Source organism: Somniosus microcephalus, chromosome 11 (genome assembly GCF_052327205.1).
Source record: "Somniosus microcephalus isolate GS21.2 chromosome 11, FLI_Smic_1.0, whole genome shotgun sequence".
Lineage (NCBI taxonomy): Eukaryota > Metazoa > Chordata > Chondrichthyes > Squaliformes > Somniosidae > Somniosus > Somniosus microcephalus.
In genome coordinates, this window is record NC_140997.1 from 195,808,753 (window position 1) to 195,823,431 (window position 14,679).

The window sequence follows — 14,679 nt, forward strand, 5'->3', positions numbered from 1 at the left end:
GGCCGACGCAATTTCAGGTGGGTCGTTTTTCAGACACCCTTAGTGCACAGGGCTTTGGTCAAAAAAATTAAGCCTCATCGTGCCTGTTTTACACCCATAAAAGGGTGCAACGAGTTCCAATTTCTACCCCATAGGTTGTCCACCAGCCCAACCCCAAAGATTATCTCTGATTTCTGTTTTAATTCTGTAGTTTCACAGAATATATCTTGTTAGGCAGTCCCTCGGAACCAAGGATGACTTGCTTCCACACTAAAAATGAGTTCTCAGGTGACTGATGAGTCCAATGCGGGACCTACAGTCTCTGTCACAGGTGGGGCAAACGGTGGTTGAAGGGGCGGGTGGGTGGGGTGCTTGGGTTGACGTGCGCTCCTTCCGCTGTTTGCGCTTGGCTTCCGCTTGCTCCTGGCGAAGAGACTCGAGGTGTTCGGTGCCTTCCCGGATGCTTCTCCTCCACTTTGTGCGGTCTTGGACGAGGGATTCCCAGGTGTCGGTGGGGATGTTGCACTTTTTCAAGAAGGCTTTGAGGGTGTCCTTGAAGCATTTCCGCTGCCCACCTGGGGCTCTCTTGCTGTGTCGGAGCTCCGAGTAGAGCGCTACAGGATAAATGAGGATAAATCCTCATTCTCACACTTCAACTTTGAGTATAGAATACAATCCTTGGATAACTGTTGAACTTTTTTTTCCTTCTGGTGTTCTCTCTGGGTGCAAACAAACTCTCCCAGCTCGGATATTGCATGAGTATAATGCTTTCACCAATAAACAGTCCACCTGAATCTCAGCTTCAAAAAGGTGCCTGCTGCTGCACCATTATGATCTTTCCGTTTCCTACAGTAACTATCCCATGGATTGTAGATGTGATGTAGTTTAGTCCAATTAATGGCAAATTCAAGTAGCTTTGTGTTTTGGACATTAGTTAGAAAATGAAAGAACCTTATTCCGAACCTTTGACCTTCACCATCTTTATCAACATAGGTAGGCGTTGCTTCCATTTTTGGAATAATATTGTTCTCTTGTGCTATTGCTCATACCCAATCACTCATCTCCCTTACCCCCTTCGCTCCCACCTCCCGCCCCGCAACATATTCTTGTTCATGCTTTGTTCTTACTCATTATCATCCATCTTCATGTTCTTATTGTAGAAAATTATCATTTCTAGGGATAGGAAATCCAGCTTTTTTTTTCTTGTATGGGTCTCATTGAAGTTGCATTTGATTTTTTTATGTTACATTCTTGGCCTTTGTGACAGGAAAAATTGACCGAAGATTGTGCCTGTGACATCTTGGGCAGCTGTTTCACTAAACTTGCAGCTATGTGGTACATTAAATCAAAGTAAAGGAGGAATATGTACATTATCTAAATATGCATATAAGATTGTTCAGTGAACCTTTGAAAATACTTAATGTAGATCATTAATTTATATCTTTCAAGCACAGATCTGTGCATTAGCAGTGAAACAGTTTTACTTGTGTCTTCCATTTTATGTGCACGAGCTCTTAGAAAAATTCATTTACTGGCAGAGGAGTAGAACACCTGCTCTTTCTAGCAGATATGATTCTTGAAATTGCAAGACTGTTTATCTATAGCATTCCTTTTGATAATTGACAGCATTGTGTGGAATCCAGTTTTAACTCTTAAGCCATTAAACGCTTGACATTGAAACATGAATAAAAATTTCAATATATACTTTTTTTTAAATGGCAATTTGAATGAAAAGCATTATGAAGTATAAATGCCTTCATGAAATCTAGTTCCTAGATTAAAGAGAGTAGCTGTGTTACTTTAAGGATTATGCTTTAAAAGCATTGTTGGTTTTTATAGATTAGGTCCTGACCTATGTAACTTTCCTGTCACCTTGGTGTAAAGGTCAGGGTATGTTAAATAAGTTTACCCAGAGTAAGTTAGAGCATTACTGAACTTGGCCATGCCTTTAAAGGGATGTTAGACCAGATACATTTTACCAATCAGATAAAGTGCATTAGTTGTGTTCAACTTTAAATGTTTTAATTGAATAATTAAACAACGCTTACATTTATACATAGACATGTAAATGTGTATTTTTGAGAGCTTTTAAAATGTCTAAAATTTAGTCTTTTAGAAACTAATCTTCGGTACTTGAGCCTATTCGTATTATGGGGTCTGTGAAACCTGAATTCTATATTCACCAAATTCCTCATGCCAGTAAGGTATGGTAAGTTTTTAAAAAATGTTTGTTGTAGAATAAGATATTTTGGATAGGCCTGTAAAAGAGGATACTGTCTCTTTAAAATAATTCCATGGTAAGTAGGGTAGAGGTGAACTTTAGTCCGAAAATTGTAATCCTGATTTTGCTGACATAATGTTTCCTTTATAAAAGCTGAGGGTTTTTAATATTGAGTAGTAAAACCATCATTATCAGATTGTACATGGAATCCAGTGTGGTTGTTAATCAAACCCATTGCAGCATCTGGTAAAACTTAGTCGGTATGGACTTGTTACAATTAGAGGTTTGCCATGTCAAAGACATCATTCACTCATTGCAGCGACCCATGTTGTGCTGAACAAACACATGAGTTTTTAATACAAAACAATAGTCTAACAAACTCTTTCCCAGCATCCTTGAAGGAAAGGTATTTGCCTGAGGCAAATCTGGCCTTAAGTCATGTTTTTATGATTCTGCTTATTTGAAACGTTGGCCCACTATTGAGTAAAATTAAATATGCAAACAATTCTCTTTATAAATGGGACTAAGTTATAATGATTGTGTAAGCACAAACGTCAGTACAACATTAAGTTAAAATAAACACACAAACAGTACCTCCATAGTAACCTTAGAAAAACTTTTTTTAAACTTTGTGCAGAGTGACTATAGAATAAAATATGTTTGTGAATATAAAACTCGAGTGAATTTATGGTACAGTTAGACAATATAAACAGTGCAGATTTGCTTACAGCAGTTCCTGTATTACCAGTTCTGCTGAATATTGTTGGTTAGTTTTAATAAAATTCAATGTGTGGTGATAATAGAAAGCAATAATAGCTACACAGTCATCTAAGCACTGCCCTTAATGTTATACCAGGCAACTACTATTATTGTTGATGCTCCTTTTACAAAAGGAAACACTGTCATGTGTGCACGTGTATATAAATATTATTTGAATAATATAAAAGAAATGTCCAGTGTATTGAGGAGCAGCCTGGAACTGCATTTAAAAAATTGCATTGTGATGAAATAAGTACTTGAATAATACAGCTACTGGCCTGGCAGTAGTAGGGGGAAATGATGCAAATAACTTGGAGGCAGTGATCTGTGCAAGCAGCATCATTTATTTTTCTAATTTTGTCAGTACTGTCTTCTATGATGGATCTAAGAAAAAATCACAACATTTAAAGTGAGTGTTTGCTCCATAAGATTGAGATGCTGTATATAACATTACAACAGTGACTTCACTTCAAAAGTACTTAATTGGCTGTAAAACACTTTGGGATGGCCTTAGGTCGTGAAATGCACTATAGAAATGCAAGTCTTTCTTTTTTAACTGAAGTATTTTCACTAATTTGGAAAGTGCTTGCATCAGTTTATGTGCAGCTAATGACTGCAGCTGTAATTCTTTATTCTGAAACTTTGAATCAATACATTATGTATGCTTTTTGTTTATAAGCCTCATCATCTTGAACATTGCTAGCCTGGGGTTTTCAGAATACAGAATTACAGTTGTTGTCGTGACCTGCACATAAACTGATGCAAACAATTTGAGGGAAATTGGTTAAAAAAAATATACCTTTTTGAGAAGAAAAGATTTTTCAAATATTCATTCCTGGGATGTGGGCGTCGCTGGCAAGGCCAGCATTTATTGCCCATCCCTAATTGCCCTTGAGAAGGTGGTGGTGAGCCGTCTTCTTGAACTGCTGCAGTCCGTGGGGTGAAGGTATTCCCACAGTGCTGTTAGGGAGGGAGTTCCAGGATTTTAACCCAGCAACGATGGAGGAACGGCGATATATTTCCAAGTCAGGATGGTGTGTAACTTGGAGGAGAACTTGCAGGTGATGGTGTTCCCAAGCGCCTGCTGCCCTTGTCCTTCTAGGTGGTAGAGGCTGTGGGTTTGGGAGGTGCTGTCAAAGAAGCCTAGGCGAGTTGCTGCAGTGAATCTTGTAGATGGTACACACTGCAGCCACGGTGGTGGAGGGAGTGAATGTTTAAGTTGGTGGATGGGGTGCCGATCAAGCAGGCTGCTTTATCCTGGATGGTGTCGAGCTTCTTGAGTGTTGTTGGAGCCGCACTCATCCAGGCAAGTGAAGAGTATTCCATCACACTCCTGACTTGTGCCTTGTAGATGGTGGAAAGGCTTTAGGGAGTCAGAAGGTGAGACACTCGCCACAGAATACCTAGCCTCTGACCTGCTCCTGTTGCCACAGTAATTATGTGGCTGGTCCAGTTGAGTTTCTGGTCTATGGTGACCCCACCCTCCCCCCCAGGATGTTGATGGTGGGGGATTCGGTGAAGGTAATGCTGTTGAATGTCAAGGGGAGGTGGTTAGACTCTCTCTTGTTGGCACTTATGTGGCGCGAATGTTACTTGCCACTAATCAGCCCAAGCCTGAATGTTGTCCAGGTCTTGCTGCATGCAGGCATGGACTGCTTCATTATCTGGGGAGTTGCGAATGGAACTGAACACTGCAATCATCAGCGAACCTCCCCACTCTGACCTTCTAGGAACATAGGAACAGGAATAGGCCATTCAGCCCCTCAAGCCTGTTCCGCCATTCAATGAGATGATGGCTGATCTGCGATCTAACTCCATATACCCGCCTTTGGCCCATATCTCTTAATACCTTTGGTTAACAAAAAGCTATCAATCTCCGATTTAAAATTAAGAAACGATCTAGCATCAATTGCCGTTTGCAGAAGAGAGTTCCAAACTTCTTCTACCCTTTGTGTGTCGAGGTGTTTCCTAATTTCTTATGACCTAATGATGGAGGGAAGGTCATTGATGAAGCAGCTGAAGATAGTTGGGCCTAGGACACTGTCCTGAGGAACTTCTGCAGTGATGTCCTGGGGCTGTGATGATTGACCTTCAACCACCACAGCCATCTTCCTTTGTGCTAGGTATGACTCCAGCCAGTGGAGAGTTTTCCCCCTGATCCCCATCCCATCCGAAGATAACACATATGGAAGCCCCTACTTAAATTAAACTCACTGCGATCCTAAAATCATTACATTTAGTACCTGGTTTTGTTTTTATACTCAGCACGGTGGGCAGATTCCTGAATCCTGATGGATAGATAAATCTACATAGGGGTAGAAATTGCTCCTGGTTGCACCCATTTTATGGGTGTAAAATGGGTGAAATGAGGCTCAATTTTGGGGACCAACGTTCTGCAATGCAAGGATGTCTTTAAAAAAAAAGTCCAACCCAAAATTGGGTCAACAATTAAAAACAGACATTTAGTCGCTTAAATATGTAAATGAGGGGCCTAATGCCTTTTTTAGGTCCCCTCACAGAAACTGGGCAGTGGTGAGTGAGGCAGCCGTCAGGCCTGCTCCGCTCAGGATTCTTCAGCAACTGCTGTGGCCTCAGCAGCGGCCGCCAAATAAAAGTAAGTTTTTGAATTTAAAAAAAAAACATTGCTGTGCAGCCATGAAGAACAGGACTACTTCCCAAACTCCACAGTCATAGCAATTGTTCTCTTTCCACCCCCCCCCCCCCCTCCCCCCCACTGTTGCCCGCTCGAAGCCCTGGGACTTAACTTCAGGCCGCTGCCAGCGAGACAAGCCGCCCGATATTCTTCTAGGTACATGGGTGAGCTGCCTGTGGAGGGGTGGCAGGCGCCGGTAGCTTATGCAAAACATTTTTTAATGGATCAGAGACCCAATTTAGAGCCGGCTTCAGGCCTCCTGGTTGGGGTGCACGCTGCCTGCACAGCACCGGAAATGAGCCTGACGAATTTCCATCCCAGTGTCTGGACAGAAACACGTTACTCCTTCAAAACCAAGTAAAACTGAACATTATGTGTGATTCCGTCACTGTGTTACAGTTGTACACACAGACTGACAGTTAGAGGTAAAATTATTTGCAAAATATATTTGTTGTGATGTTAAAGAAATTATAAATTTAAAATGGCTTTGTAAACCTTTGTTATCATGGCTTATACCCTGCATGTAATTTTTAACATTAGTCCCTATTTTCAAAATGCCGTTCAAAGTTTTCTGTTGCGAGTTATAAGACGCTTCACATAAAGGTGTTAGAGTACCCGCTATGTTTAGAAGATGCTTGGTCACTCCCTCACCTGGGCAGAACACAGAAAGGAAAGTGTGGTGGGGGGATCACACATTGGTAACAGAACGTGCCTGATTTTCCTCCTATTGAAATTAATCAAGGGAAAATCTGGCTGGTACTGTAATCCTCCCGGCCACATTTTCCTTTCTGTGCTTCACCCAGGCGATAATTAGTGCCCGTGCAGTAAAGACGAAAGCCTACCCCGATGACTCATTTCACTTCTGGGACCTGGGTTTGAATTAAAACTGGCCTAACGAGATATGTCTGTTCTTCTGGCATAAGGTCCTAACTAAAACAAGTTTGAGCTGCCTCAAATCAGTTCAGTGCTGATGCGCTCACTGGACAAGGTACCCATAATTTTACACCGATTAGCACTAAGTTGACAACCTCACTCAAAAAGAGTGCATGGACGGGTGGTGTCCAGTGTTCCCTCTAAAAAAATAAAAATAAATTTCCAGGGATGCGCGATTTTCCCATTTAAAAGCCGGTGAGCTGGCTGTGCAGGACCTCCAGACCGCTGCACAACCGCGCAGCTTAACAGGAACATTGGTGGTATGGGACATGAAACATGGTTTGTTGCATTGGTGCAGTTGCTGAGGTTGGATTTACAGCATGCTGTTGGAGTAAAATAAAATAAAGTCTTGAAATACTGAACCTAAGGGCACTTGATGCTGACATTGGACAAATGTTGGAAAATGTTCCATACTTCAACATAGACATCCCTCATTTTGTACCACATTTGTACTACAAACTAGAAACACAGTAATAAGTATTTATAAATGTGAAATGCATCACAAATATGAGCTCAAACTGTATAGTTCACCCATGCTACTTGATCCCTTGCATTCTTGGGAGAGCTTCTTTGTTCAATGGTTTATCCCTGACTATTCGCTGAATAATATTGGCCCAGAATTTGCTAGGAAAGTAACGGTGAGTTTAATGTGCATTATTAATGTGTAAATTGTCCAACAATTTGTGGCGAGGAAGAAATACCCCGTGAGTTACGAAACAGCACAAATTGCTGGATGATTTGCGCCGCTCCACCGTTAGACTCATGGAAATTGCATTTGCACAGTAATACGAATTAAACTCGCCGCAAAATGTTAGGGCTGGTAGTTAGCAGCAAAAGGAGCCTTTTAATTATGAGATTTATGATCCTGCAATGCCACTCAACCTCTCCGGCCCAGAAAGAGAACAGTTGAAATTGTGGAATCTCATTCCTGCAGTTAGGAAATTGTCCTAAGAGATTATTTTAATTTAATTTTTTTTCTTGCTTCTCCTTTCTGCCTTTTCTCTCTCTCTCTCTCTCTCTTAATCCAATCTTTCTTTCCCTCCCTGTTTCTCTCTTCGTTCCAAATTTGACTCTGATTCATCCTATTTTTCTCTCCATTGTTCCTCAATTTCCCAGCTCCAGCAAATTCTGGGCCAATATATCCATTCTGTACTGCTTTTTCTCCTATCATTTATTAAATACCTGCAAAGTTTCCAATGCTATGTATTGATGGGAATATCATCTTGCAGCTTTGCTTGGGATGATCAGTGCTATTAGAGGAACTTGCTTTGCAAACCCATGTACCTATTTCTGATGTTACCCAGTAGAATCTTGGTTTAAATATTTAAATCCTTGGCCAGAGATGTTCTACACTTCTGTGAGGTTTTTAAAATAAAAGGTTGGGTAAAAATACAAACATCACAACCACAAAGAGGACATGGTGTATGGGTTTACCTCACTATTATTTAATGTTGAATGTTTTAGTGTTTTGCATCATAAAATGCACTTGCTTTCACTCTGTCTTGGTGCGCTCTGCCAATAAAGTCTTCACACCACGTGAATTCTCCAAGCTGTCAAGAGACGACGACTTACTGTTTCACCAAGAACAAATAGATATCTCAAAATTAACACCAGTGTGTGCTAACAAAGGCTCTTTACTCTCACACCAGACACTTAGATTTAGGGCATTTAATTGCTTTGCGGAATTGTTAATAGTCATAACTATCAAATCCTTCGCACACAGCTAAAGGATGAATTTGAAATTCCTAATAAACTGCCACTGTTTCCAGACGTGTCAACTTTTCTCTTGCCACCCCTGCTTTGAATTCCAGTAAGGGCCAATAAATACCATTTCAAAACAATTAGTACCAATTGGAATTTAGAGCAGGAGCCAGTCTGAGATTTAGTGACCCGTGTGCATTGCAAATGTAAGAACAAAGAAAGGCGGCCTTATTTTGTTCCTGTATATTATGTGCCTGTTTCAGTGTATGCAAGAAATCTGAACTGGCCTACAGAGGGCCAACAGAATGGAATGTTTTTATTGGGGACTGACCCCATGGGTTAACGCCTCCATTAAATGGTGGACAGAGAAAGATCATATGTGTTAAAATGTTCATCACCAAGAATAATTTCTAGTCTCGTGTTTTAACATTTTAAAAACACAAAATGTATGAACTGCACAGTAGATTGATCAGCATCGAAAAGAGGAAAAGGCCGGTTAGTTTTTAGGTTTGACCCTGATTACAAGTCAGCTCTAAGGTTTTTTTTCTTGATGATATTGACTTACCCTTTCTACCTGAAGGTAGTTGTTTATTTAAACTAGTTAATTCGGCAAACCGTCAATCCAGGTAATCCCTCATCTGGCTGCCATGGGGTCCAGGACAGGGACAGATGTGATGGTGAACCAATTTTGCTTTGTGAATGTAGAATGCATGGTTGGTTAGAATTGTTGTAGGTACATATTGTAAAAGATTTCAACCCACAATTAAAGTGATGTGTTTGAGGCTAGATTGCCAATGAAAGAAACTAAATCCTGTAAAGTGTATTGAAGTCCATATAACTACTTTTATTTTCATAATTAAAATATCTGTAAGTTGACCATCAACGTCTGAACTCACAAGAAAAATGTGCTTTTTTCATTGGGATTGAAGATCGTCAGTATCAACCAATTAGATCAGTTGGAAGGTACAATTGGAGACGGTCAGAATTAATTGATTAGATGTTATTTTCTCCCCTAGTTTATGGCACACAAACTTCAGATTAAAAAGTTTTAAGATGAGCTAATGGTTTCTGAGAGCGGCAGCTGCAGGTGTGTTGGTTTAGTGTTTGTTGCCAAAGAGGTTACCTGTAATACATAGGTTGCTAAAGTACAGCTTTGATAAACTTCTCACTTTCATCAAAGAAATATTCTGGGGCATTGTTCTGGCCCAGCTGTTCCTATGTGAAGACTTATTTTCTTGGTGTCTAGGTACAGTGCTTTTTGTGATGAGGTGGGTGGTCCCTGGTATAAATGCATCAAATGGTTTTATTTGAGCATTTCTGTTGAATTTCCAGAGTTTGGAAATAAAATGGAGAGTGGGCTTGGAATGGTCATGAGTTACGTTACACTGAGATTTACATAATTAGGATTTCACTATAGTGTACTACTGTGAAATGTGATTAAGCCCCAATTTTAACGCTGCCCACCCAACGGGAACGGGGCAGGCAGGTGGTTCAACTATCAGTACAGTACATACCGCTACATTCCCAACATGCTCCCGTCCATTGCCATTTTAACCACAAATCACACAAGTCCTGCCCACTGCCCAACCTACAGTAAATCCTGGTGGGATTGGTCTCTCAGAGCCACAGAAGCATTATTTAAAGAGGCACTCATTTGCAGCTAATTGGATTGCAGGATCATTGCGCTATTTAGATTGCCAGGAGAGTTCCCAGCTTCCAAATCACCCCTTTCTCCCTTTTTTTAATGTGTTGCTGTCAATAAGCATTATCTGCTTATGGGTGCCATTAGTGCTAGTTTAATTTGGATGGAGGAGCACTTGGAGGGAAAATAATAGCCTCAACAAGCAGTGTCAGGAGCAGCTCGGCCTATGTGAAGACTGCTTGTAGGAGGCCCTACCCAGTGCACAGGCCATAGGTCACTTTCTTGGATGTATCTGAAGAGCAGTGCATCAGGAAGCTGCTCAGATCTCTGCAGCGTCCCGCTTTGTCAGTGACTGTGAAAGTCACTACAGCCTTTAGTTCCTTTGCCTCGAGCTTCTTCCAGTCTTCTACAGGGGTCACCAGTCGCATCTTCCAGTCTACAATACACAGCTCCATTAAGCAGGTCACCACGCCCTGTTGCCAGGATTGGCCAATACTTGCCCTGGAGATGAGAAGGTTAAAGGGTGGTTTGATTGAGGTGCTGAAAATAAAGAAGGCCCTTGATGTGGATAATTGGGAAAGATATTTTCCTCTAATAGGGAATCTTTAGCAAGTTAAAATCCAGGAAAAATTTCTTCATACAATGAGTTATCATAGAATAATACAGTACAGTAGGAGTCCATTCGGCCCATCGTCCCTGTACTGGTTCTTTGGTGGAGCTATCCAACTAGTCCCAGCCCCCCGCTCTGTCCCCATAGCTGCACATTTTTTCCCTTCAAGTATTTATCCAATTCCCTTTTGAAAGTTACTATTGAATCTGCATCCACCACCCTTTCAGGAAGTGCATTCCAGATCACAACAACTTGCTGTGTAAAAATAAATGTTTCCTCATATCACTTCTGGTTCTTTTGCCAATCGCCTTCAATCTGTGTCCTCTGGTTACCGACCCTTCTGCCAGTGGAAACAGTTTCTCCTGATTTACTCTTATCAAAGCCATTCATGATTTTGAACACCTCTATCAAATCTCCTCTTGACCTTTTCGGCTCTAAGGAGAACAACCCCAGCTTCTCCAGTCCCTCCACATAACTGAAGTCCCTCATCCCTGGTACCATTCGAGTAAATTTCTTCTGCACCCTCTCTAAGGCCTTGACATCCTTCCTAAAATGTGGTGCCCAGAATTTAATATTCCAGCTGAGGCCTAACCAGTGTTCCTGAAAGGTTTAGCATAACTTGCTTGCTTTTGTATGTTAAGCCTCTATTAATAAAGCCAAGGATCCCATATGCTTTTTTAACCGTCTTCTCAGCTTGTCCTACCACCTTCAAAGATTTGAATACATACACCCCCTTTAAAATACTATCATTTAGTCATATGACAATATGGAATGCATTGCCACAGTAGATTATAGATCCAAAGTCAATTGAAGTGCTTAGAATGGAGTTAGAAGAGGAATAAAAGTATTAAGGGATGGAGAAAAGGGAGAGAATTGGGATTTAAAAAGAGCTACCATAAGCAAAAAAAGGTAGAGCAGACTTGATGGGCCGAATGGCCTACTGCTCTAACTATGCTCCAGACCGACTGGTTGAAAGTCTTCTCTCTGCTAGCTGCAGTGTTCCTATATCCAATGATTTTCAACAGTCTTAACCCATTTTTAGTCAATCTCGTCCACAACACAAAAACTGTTACTAAATTAGCTATCTGACTTTAAAAAATTTAAAGGGATGATTGGTGTGAGAAATTAAAATACATGCTGGTTCATTCGGTGTACTTTTTCTAATGTTGTGGCTGAGGCATATTTTTGGGCAGATTACAAGAAGTTTTATTCTATATCCATGTATGTTATATTTGGCCTGGGAGTTTAAGTACCTGAAATAGGAAATGTACAGTTCCACAACTTGACGACAAAAAAAAGTCTTGTTTTCTTTTGCTACATACATAGCCTGAATTATTTTATACAAAAATCCGAGAACTGAAGTAAGTAAGTTTGTGCAAACTCACTAAGTGTTATGGCTGGTTCTGACCCAATGCTACTTTTCTATTTGTATAAGCCTATCTCTCAATCTCTGTCTCCTTAATGTTCTCAGCATTTATTGTGCCCTAATTGTCTGCATCTCGGATGCCACTGAATTTCTATTATTTATATACAGGTACTTTGTTTATATTCTTTGGTGCGTTGCTTTTTTGTTTTTTATTCTCTCCCTGCTTTTATAATGGAAACTGCCTCTGTAAACTTATCATGCTGTAATTACACTTTTCCACCAGTGTGGTGCTGAACAACTCTAGTTTTGTATCTCCCAACTTCTGAACTTGTGCTGCAGAAAAACTTCTATGCTGCAATCAACTCTCCTTCTCTGTTTTTTAAGTTGCCATAAATTTGGTCAAAATATTACATAAAATGAGTACAGTATAATAAATTATATTGTGACTAATTTATGACATTTAAACTTACCTAACTTTCCTGCCTTAAAGGGACAGCCTAACTTAAACATAGTTCCATTATCAGCAGAATAACACATTGGCCCAGAAATTCGGGTCAGGGGCTTCCCGCGGGTGCAAGCCCCCGACCTACACTTGCATATCGCGCTGACATTTGAAGACTGGGCCTGCTTGGATTTCCAGTCTGTGGCCCGGTTCAGCTCCCGGCGCGCTGTGCGTGCGTGATCCAGCGGCGTACTTAGTGCGATGAGCCGGCTGGGATCACGTGAGCACTGGGCAACCAATGGGAGTTTACAAAAGTCCATTCATGAGTTAGGCATAAGACCTGTCAAACTCATGAAAAGTACGGGTGCCCAAAACACTACTTAAACTTTAAATAAAAGTAAAAAAAAACATTCCATTAATTAAATTAACTATTAATAACTTTAAAAAACTAATTTAAACAATTATTCAAATTTCTGCCAAAAATTTTTTTCAAAGAAATCGGGTCCAAAAATACTTACCTTACTGTAAATTCTTTAAAAATAATAAACCTGTGGAAAAAAAATTCTAACTTTAATTATTAGACCACTTACCTTATAAAACTAAGTCCTTACGTCTAAAGTGGAGGCCTTCACGCACAGACAAACCTGTCAAAAAAAAACGAAGTTCAACGCGTACCCGCTGCCTCAAACGTCGCTAGGGAACCGCCTCTTAACCCCTTGGTTCAGAGGAGAGGAAATGCCGGTTTTCCGCGCATGCGCTGTGCATGCTGAAATCCGGCACTTCCAACGGGCCCACGCGTGAGCACCCCGTCCGTACTCACGCGTTGGGACCGGAATTACTGGGCCATTATGCATTTCATGGTATAATCTTCCTGTCGTAAAACCACATACCATCGGAATACCCTCAGCCAAGGGGAATCTGCTAATATTTTATGCTTAGAATGCATCATAACACACACCTATATTAAAAAATGGATTTTTTGCAACTGATTCACTCAAAGGTTGTATCCATAAAATAGCAACACATAACAACCGAAGAGGATGAAAACGTGAATTGAATAGAAGGAAAATAGGTAGAAAAGTTACAATAGGGGAATTACTAAGGATATTTAAAAACAACAAATCGAAGCGTGAGTAGTTAGCAAAATCTACCATTAAAAGAAAAAGAGGAGCCAAAGTTGGTCAAGCACAGGAGTTGATAGGTAAGTGGGACAGTGCTGGATAGGATACTTGCAACAGACTATTGGGTGAGCTGAAGCTCACAGAATGTGGAGAATGGCGGGCTGGCCGGGAGAGCCTTGGCAAAGTCAATTCTGGAGGTGACCAAAGCCCGGTGAGAGCTTCAGCAACAGATGGGCCGAGGCAGGGATGGAGGTGGAAATGGGCGGTCTTTATAACGGAGAGGATATGGGGTCAGAAGCGCAGCTCGGTCGAATAGGGTCAAATTAGTTTAATCTCCTTTCGGCCTATTTTGAAGGCCTAAGCCTGGCATAAATTGGGCAGTAGCAGCCTGAACATGGCGTTGGGTCACACTGCCCTGCTCCTCCTGGGCCCAGAAAAATCATCAGCCTGCCGCTGCCTCGTGCCAAGGCCCTTCCTGAACCCCCACTGCTCACTGCGCCTCAAATTAAAATCAGTTTTATGTATTTCTTGAACTTTGCTATCAAAATCCACACTCTGAACTGCACTCTAGATATTGAAGGCAAAGAGATGCTCCCCCAAGTTACTTGTAGATATTTATTTATGTAGGTGTGATATGTGAGGGACATAAATTTATTTATTTTTTCTACCTGCATTAGGTGAGGAAAAGTTCAGGAACCGGTCCAAAACAGTTCTTAAAAAGGAAAAAAAACTGCAAATGCTGAAAATCTGAAATTAAAACTAAAAATGCTAGAACTGCACATCAGGTCTATCAGCATCTATAAAGACAAGACAGGTTAGCATTTAGAGTGTAAACCCTTTGTCAGAGCGTGAAATTAGAAGATAAGATAAGTCTCTTGGGGCGATACCTTGCAAACTTTTCTGAAGACTTTCAGTGGAGATGTGCCTCTTAAACCTAGTTTCACATCCTAGCAACCTAGTTTACTCTAACAAGAAATGTTTATATAAGCAGACATAAAGCCACTGGCTGCAAGTGCTTTTATTTTTTTTAAAAATCTGTCCACCACCAAAATGTTATAAAATAGGCTAAATCTACAGTGACCTATCAATTCGAACCATAATGAACAATTTTCCATCTCTCATCTTATCCACACAAGAGTTTTACTTTGTTCTTAGAGGTAAAATAATGGAACAAAAGAATGCAAAGTAAAAATATAGCACTTTTAGGCACATGGGATTGACAGAAAACACTAAAATACCAGCATTAAGTGCC

At 40.7% G+C, this 14,679-nt stretch overlaps 1 protein-coding gene across 6 annotated transcripts in view; it reads left to right on the forward strand.

Moving 5' to 3' along the window:
- The window catches only part of LOC147111092 (ERC protein 2), an 885,067-nt gene that overhangs the window by 665,654 nt on the left and 204,734 nt on the right, over window positions 1-14,679 (forward strand). The gene's annotated exons all lie outside the window — the stretch shown is intronic.